Raw genomic sequence first — 8,508 nt, 5'->3', positions numbered from 1 at the left:
AAATCAATCCTCACTAATTGGTCTATGAACAAGCTAGAAATTAATTTAGATCTCAGATCCTGGCTCCAGGACTTCAATGGCAAAACTATGTTCCCGGTTGACTGACAAATGTGTGTTCTTAAATTGTGTCAAAACAGTTTGCATGTTTTCTGTCTTGGATTTGTCATTTCATTTCATCATCCTTTTCTTGCCAAGAAGGCCATTGTCTGGCTGAGAAAAAAAAAGTGTTTATTTGAAGCTCCTATTTAGCTGTTATGAAAGAGTGATTTGATCTAAAAATTCCATTATGTACAGTCTTTTCCCCAGACTCTGTAGAATCCAGAAATCTGCACTCACTCGGACTTTGAGCTTGTCATTCACATAGCTCTAATTAAAGTAAATAGACTTTAATCTGACTGCTACAATGTAATAATTTCTTTCAGTAAAATTACATGGGTTGCAACCAAATAAATTGTTAAAACATTTTGCAGTGATGTTTTTAATCACATGTTCATTCTGCTTTTAATGTATCAATTACAGAGGTATTTATTTGACCACCTTCTTACTTTTCTTTCGAAAAAGTTTCGGGTTTTTTTGTCTTCTATTTCTTTGACTTCTAGTAGGTTTTTGTAGCAAATCATACTTGAAAAGAATATAGACCGTATATGGCTGAGATTGAAACTCTGTTAAGGTGTTGCATAAATGTACCCACAGTAACTGCAGCACTTGGAATAATTTCAAGTATCACTTCTAAATCACACTCTGACACCATTTATATTCATATGCCATTCTTGGAATATCTTTTACTTGTTATGATCCAACACTACTGGCAAGCAATATCTTGGGTGCTCTCGAATCTCAGGAGAGGAATGTATACCAGATGATTAAGTGCTCAGGGAATAATTATATAAAGTTTACTTTTTAAAGTAGGGAGAGGCCAAATGATTCTCACTGCCTTAAAAAAATTATATCTGAGGTTAGCTGTTCAAGCAGTTTGGGTCTGAACTGTGGCTGAGGAGTCATGTGTAGTGATCTGTCCCCAGTAAGGCCATTTGGTCACACGGACTGGTTACAGCAGCCTGGGATCGCTGGAATGCAGATTACCTTGAATACCAACTTTTTTCCAATTCAACATTTGGGATGTAGCATCTGTGTGAAATGTTCAATAACTTTTGTACCACCCATGAAAACCCTTTCTGTATGCCATGATTATCTTCCTATGCCAACTACAATATCACCAGGAGGTTTTTGTTTGTTTTATACACCATTCATTTCTGTGTCTTTCTAGAGAAGCCTTGACCAAATGCTGAACAGCAAAATTGGCAGTCAGTGATGTGTAATGTTGAATAGACATGTTGCTCCGTATGTTCACTTACTTTTCTGATTTAACACAGTATTTGATGGTATTACAAGTGATTTACACAGATGTCACTTCAGATTCTTCTTACTGAAGAGGAAAAAGAAGGAATTGCCTAACTTTCCTGTATTTACAGTAAAAAAAAAAAAAAAAAGGCTTTCTAAAAATGAAATCATCAAGTCTGATAATCTCCCTGGTAATTCTGTTCCTGATGCATTGCTTTATAGGCCAGAAGCATAAAGCTACAAAATTTTTAAGTCAGTTACCATGTTATCATTTCTAGTAAAGTTGTGACATGACAGCCTTTAACATGAAAGCCAGAAATTGTTTTTTTGCTGGCACACTAATTCTGAAGTCAAAGAATTTACAGGAAGATCAAATTTAGAAAGTTAACATAAACCTTAAACAAAAATGCACTAGGCTGACCTGTCATGCTTATTGTACTAATACCACGACAGTTCTTTTGAAGGTGCAATGTTAAACATGACCAAATGAATATTAAGATACGCAACTTCTCATCACTACCTAAAAACATATTTATTATTTTACTGGAGAATCAGGAAAAAAGTCCTACTGAAGGTGTTTTTTAAAATAAAAAATTATTATGTGTCTCTCATGCATTCATTTCATTTACTTTTTAATATCTACACTGAAGACATTGCAGTAAAATCAGTAACTGCAATTATTAATTATTAATTACTAAGTCTCCATGACTCATTAGTCAATGACCAGACACGGACATTTTGAGGGGGAAATTTATGTAACTTACACTGCATATTTATACTTCAGTGGAAAGATTCAGGCCCTTGAAGGATCTCTTTCTCTCTGTTGACTGTAAAACCCGCATGAGCCTGCACGCACATGGCTACCTGGTACAAATATATTCTAGTCAACAGAATGCTGTCTGCTTTTCCCTGAATGACATTTTGTAGGTAAAGACCTTTCTCTTTTTCTATAAGTTAATAATAAATAATAATATTGATTTTGTTTTAAAAAACTTTTTCTATTTTTGGTGCTTTTTTATTATTAAATAAGTAAATAAAATCTAGTTTTATTAAGAAAAAAACCTTACTGCCACAATTTCTCCTTTTCCCCCAAAAGCTTCTAAAAAGCAGTCCTCAAGGATTAACAGAAATATTACTTCTTAAGTGTATATTCTGCCAGTATTAGTGCACTTTTTTCTTACAAGAACTATTTTTCTACCTCTGTATGTTTGCTGACATCTATTTGACATTACCATTGCGAAGATGTTTGTAATTTTGCAGTCCAGGAAGTAAGCATAGTAAACGATTTGGGAAGGTTAATAATAATAATGGTATTTGAATTTTGTTTGAAACATCTACCTGATGAAACTAAAATTTTTGTTATTCAAACCACACACAAAAATAAATTCAGGAATGAATTAAGTTGCACGTGGCCATGCTGCGTAATGTATACTGCATACAGGCTTAGAGATGTTTTGATGAGATGTATTGATAGTTTTAAAAACTGAATACTTATGAAACTGCCAGAGAAACACAGATCATTACCTGAACAGTTGAAAAATGAACGGCACTTGCAATGTAAGTATAGGATTACATTTATAAAAGCTGTTTGAAATCTTCTAATTTCTGAAACAATAATTCAAGCATTTGCTCTGCATTGAAAAACTTACAAGCCCCAGGAGTTCCTAGCTCTCGTCACTCTTAAGGCTACTGTATTTCATTTAGCCTCATTATTTTCAATTACATGGCATAAAAGGGATTTCCAGCATGACACATGGGGAGCAACGGACACAGCTTCTGTAATTTGTGAGTGTATAAGGGGCATATAAGTGCTATTTGCCTGGATGTTACACTACAATGACTGATGCTGGTGGGATCTCTTATACCTGAATGGTTGGTAAGCTTCAGAATTATCTTTTCCCATCTGTTTCTGTTTAAATTTACAGATGTATTAGCACAATTCAAAAGTGTGTCTTGTTATTTTGACCCATTGCACTGTAATTTACATGAATATGGAACAGAAAGGAGCTTCAATCAATAACTGGGATCAAAACAGCCATGAAAATCTGGATCCAGATGCTCTCCACTTTGTTGCTATAAAATAAACTCCTCCACGTACAATTAGTCTCCTGTTTTAAATCTTTAGATCTCTCTTTTACTATCCTTCAGAGAAGTCAACCTGTAAAACATCAGGATTTACTCTGAAAATGCACATATACAGAAGGTCTGCACAAGGCCTGTATATGACTCTTTCAATGACTTTTGTGGTAGATTGGACCCAACTTTCTACAGTTAGGAGTCTGTAGTAAAAAGAAGTTAAACTTGTTAATAATTCACACCATGTGGACTGAAAAAGTTCCTTAGAAAAATAAAGCATACTTGTCTCAGTTTTGTAATATGAACGGAGATATAAGCAGTAGCAAAATAAGCAAATATGTTTCTAATTGTGACCTTTAGCAATAAGTAAAAAGCGGATGAGGTAAACCACTAATGAAACCAGTATATTCTGGAACAATGAGTAGCTTTTATATTAGTTTTCTGTATGTGTTGATTCAATTAGGGGTTCATCAAGGTTTTCTTCTGTATTGTTGTTTTGGTTTTTCTATGGTCAAGTAATGTCAGGTTGTTCTAGATTTACACCAATATCACAGGGAAAATGGATTAATTCTTAAGTTTGGAATTAAATCAACCTGCCTCTCTCTCTCTCTCTTTCTTTCTGTCTATGTCTATTTTATGTCCAAGAAGTATTCCAAAATATGTCACTTAGGAAGTTTATAAATATTTGGATCTTATTCTCCAAAAGAAAATGCATCAGGCAACTGTATTCAACTTACTGGGAGAGGAGCACTGTGCTGGGGTATGACTATGAGGTTTCCAGATCCTGACTACTAAGTCAGGATCCTAGGCTCTGAATGTTTCTGGAAAAGCCAAGACTTGTTGACTCAAAAATATTTAAGTTACTGAGTGTATTACTACAGTAATACTTGAAACAAACAAAGAATCAAGCTAACCCCTTTATGCTGTATGTGTGTATATATGTAAATATGTATATATGTATACAAACACATGTAAACACGTGTTCTTCAAAGAGTAAAAATTAAACATATCGGTCTTTCTAAGCCTGTAGCTTAGTTCTACATGGAAGTGACACTCAAGAGCTCTGAAGTTTGGGCTTCTCCAGTACCTTTTTCATAGCACTTTCATTGCTGTTAAGCAAAAAAGCTGCCTGACCCTTGGTGGAAGAGGATTTGGCATCAACTCATGCCTGCCAAACTCTTTTGTGCTAGCAAGTTGGCATTTTCTAAGAAAAAGTTTTCAGAACGTTTCTAGTTAGAAGGACAAACTCTGATCCGGGTTATAGCCTCAACTCCCACCAACTTCAGCAGGAGTCTGAAGTGTCCACCTTTATGCTTAAGGAGAATGAAGAAATAAAAGTGCTGGAATTTTGTAATTTACTTCTATTACACATGCAGCCCTCCTGCCAGGTGTCAGTGGTAGTAACCAGGACTGGGTTCAATAACATGTCTAGGGGACTCCTTCTGAAATAAATATGAACGGTGGCTTGGTCCCCCACCTAAAACACAACATTTAGGAATTTAATAATCTAACCTTTTACAGGTGTTCCTTCTCCCTGTGCAAGCACGCAGGAGTTCTGAGAATATGAAACCACAAATATCTTTCATTTGGGAAAAATACAATAAGTATATAGTTTCAAAAAGTAAGGAAAACCCACACGGTGCGTTGGGGATATGACCCGCTTCACAGTTCCATTTATGAGACACACAGCTCTTTTGGTGTAGCACTCTTTCTACAGGCAAAATACCCAAACGTCAGGTGGGCCCTTGGGATGACTTTACATTTTTTTTCCTTCTGTAAGGTCTGCACTACTCTTATCATGCTACCACTTTTTTGTTTGTTTGTTTATATATTCTGAGATGTCAGGTATAGCATTTAGGCTATTGCTTTTTGTCTTAGATGTTGCTGCTAGTCTGCTCCTATATATTCAGCTCTCCTATAATATTGCTCATTGAAGAATCTGTACTCCACTGCATGAATTTCCTGCTAAAAGAATCTTACATAAAGAAATGGATAATTACTACAGCTAAAGCAGGAGAAAACAAAATAACAAATGGTGTAGAGATCAGTTATAAGTACTTTTTTCTGTATAAGAATGGAGAACCTGTTAGGCTATAAAATGCTGTCTTATTTTACAGAGTACAGGTCAGCAGAATTGCCTTGCATGTTCTGCTGACTTTTTAAATAATTTCTGTTGTTTTTTTCAAAATCTTCATTAATTTTCTGAAAAATGGGCAGTCATAATATTAAATCTATTACTGTATGATACAGTAGGAAATTTAGAAGAAAACAGCAGTGAAAAAAAGGAAAAATAGAAACGAGATCATTTGAGAATCTAGAAATATCAGTCAATAAATTATAAAGCAAGTTTCAGTTAGACATGTCTTTTAATGCACAAAGGGAAAATTAAGCAGAAATATGCACATGCAGTGAAACGGAAGATGCCCCAAACACTTGGGGAGTGACTGGGTTGCCATGTGAACCCTGAGGGACCTGTAATGCTGGTACAGAGGTCCACACTGCTGCGTATTACCAGTTGTTAGCAGCTACAGGCAAATGGCTGGACTGCAGAGCTGGCCCTGGCCTGAGGTGATGCTAACTGAACAGAGCATGAAAACTGCTGGACATGACATAAGAAATTGCTGGACTTAACAGAAATAATAAAGAAATAGTACATTCCAAAGATGTTTAAATCAAATAGGAATTCATAGCACAGCATGAAGACTTAGGCAAATGTGATACTGGTCTGCCTGCACAAGAACATCTCATTGTGTCACAAGGAGATGATAGTCCTTGAATATAAGAGATTACGCTACAGCACAGGAACTATTCGAAAGGATGTAGACAAATTGGAAGGGATTGCACAGATGTGAAAAAGTATATGGGGCCAGATGTTGATTAATGAGGGTTGTGCTTATGTTGGCTTACTTCAAAAATTAAATCCATATACATACAGCATAAATACATAAATACAAGGGGCAAAGAATTATTGTTTGCTGAAATACAGGAAAGTACAGTTAAAAGTGCATTAGAAGGGTGTTAAAGATAAGACGAACAGCGGGGAATACCTCTGAGAGTAAAACTGTCTCCTGGGTGAGATGAAAGGAGCTTTCTCACCTGGGGTTCTTAGAACATGGTTGAGTGGAGGGAAGTCACCTCACACTCCTGTGGTTTCATGGAGGCAAGAATCTTGCAACTTTGGATCAAAATTCTACTTATTGTAAGAATGGCATTATTGGCCACAGGCATTGTTTTAGGAACTTGGTAGTGTTCGAAAGCAGACTTGGAATAACTTTTCCATGAGCAGAAATTCTCCCACCCTTGTTTATATGTCCTTGGGCGACATTGAATTAGCTGTCAGAACTGTCAGAAAACAGCAGATCCATTAATTATTATAGATTTTTTAATTTATATCCATTTTATCAGCTAATGGGAGTGACTGGGTTGCCATGTGAACCCTGAGGGACCTGTAATGCTGGTACAGAGGTCCACACTGCTGCGTATTACCAGTTGTTAGCAGCTACGGGCAAATGGCTGGACTGCAGAGCTGGCCCTGGCCTGAGGTGATGCTAACTGAACAGAGCATGAAAACTGCTGGACATGACATGAGAAATTGCTGGACTTAACAGATAACAGTGTAAGATGTTCACAAAAATAACAGACAGTGCTGTGAAGAATGGCTGGATTTCATAGATGATTATGAAGGGGCACCATGTGAAAAACAACCAAACTTCAGAGATAATTGAATTATGTCTGGATTAGGTACTAATCCAGTGTTGGGGGAGTAGTCCTGCATTTGATTGCCCCAGCCTAATCAGTGAAATAAGCTAAATCTGTTCTTATGACCATACCATATGAGTTGGATTTGCTTCCATGGTCAGGAAGCCTGGGGTACTAGGTGGGACTTTCCCAAACTGTTGTCACCCGGATGGTACCCACTCCAGTCCTAAGAACATTGACATCTACTCACAACTCCATAACACCTACCAGTATAGGAGACAACTAAATTAAAGCTATGCCTTTTCTGATTGCAAGGCAAATATGCCTTAAACATGAGTTGGAAGCCACAATTTGGTACACTGGATCCAGCCTCAATTTCAAAATATCCGTAAGGATTTAAAATTTGTTCTGATCTGCATACAACAGTATTAGAATCATTTTTTAGTATATTGTCTACGAAAAGGTACCAGCAAGTGCAATAATGGTAATAACAATAACAACAGCAATAGCAATAACAATAGGAATAGCAGTAGCAATACTAATAAACTGAAGCATTAACCACCAGTAACCACATAAATATAGAGGAGAATATGCAAGATCACAGTACGTCAGAGGCAAGAATTAAAAGGGTTAAATCACTGGGACAGTAGAAAGCCTCATTTGATCATGCTTGTCTTTCATCAATGTCCATCAACAATTTAATCCATAAGGCTAAGCTCTGTACACACATTTGCACCTCGCTTGGTTATTATGCTACTCTGGGAAGTCTGGTTAAGCAGAGTAAGGCTGTCAAAGAAGTTTTTATATGACTGACTGACATTTATACCTCACATGTCCCACGGGCTTTATAAAGAACACTGTTTAGTGCCAGTAACGTTACATGTTGGTGGGTGAACAAGATACAGCCATGGTGAAACCGAGAAATAGATTAAACCACAACTTTGGAAACTAAATCCTATTTTTCTGGAAAGAATAATTTTGTCCTGGATTATCCTGGGGAAGATCAGTTGCCCTGTTTTTTATTTCTTTCTTTCTTTCCTTAAAAAAAAATAATGTGCTGAGTTCTTTAACTTCCATCTGAAACCACATCAGAGCTGAGCAGAAGCAACCTTGTTTTTATCAGGACTTGATCTTAAGCAATCGGGAGATATCTGGATTACTGATCAGAGCTACTCCATTGCTCAGCATAACACATTTCTCTGTCTTCCATTTTGTAGTTCTTGGCCCTCGTCCAGCTTCAGAGTAAGCCATCATGAAATGATTCTTTTTCTATCTCTTTTTTTTTTCTTTTAAAGAAAATACAAACTGTATTAATTTGCAGTAAGAATTATGGTATTATTTTAGAATTACCTCCACATTCCTGGATCTGCATTCTGAAAGGGATACCAGTAA

This window comes from Phalacrocorax aristotelis, chromosome 1 (genome assembly GCF_949628215.1).
Source record: "Phalacrocorax aristotelis chromosome 1, bGulAri2.1, whole genome shotgun sequence".
In the NCBI taxonomy this organism is placed as follows: Eukaryota; Metazoa; Chordata; class Aves; order Suliformes; family Phalacrocoracidae; genus Phalacrocorax; species Phalacrocorax aristotelis.
Note: the sequence above shows the minus strand (reverse complement) of the source record.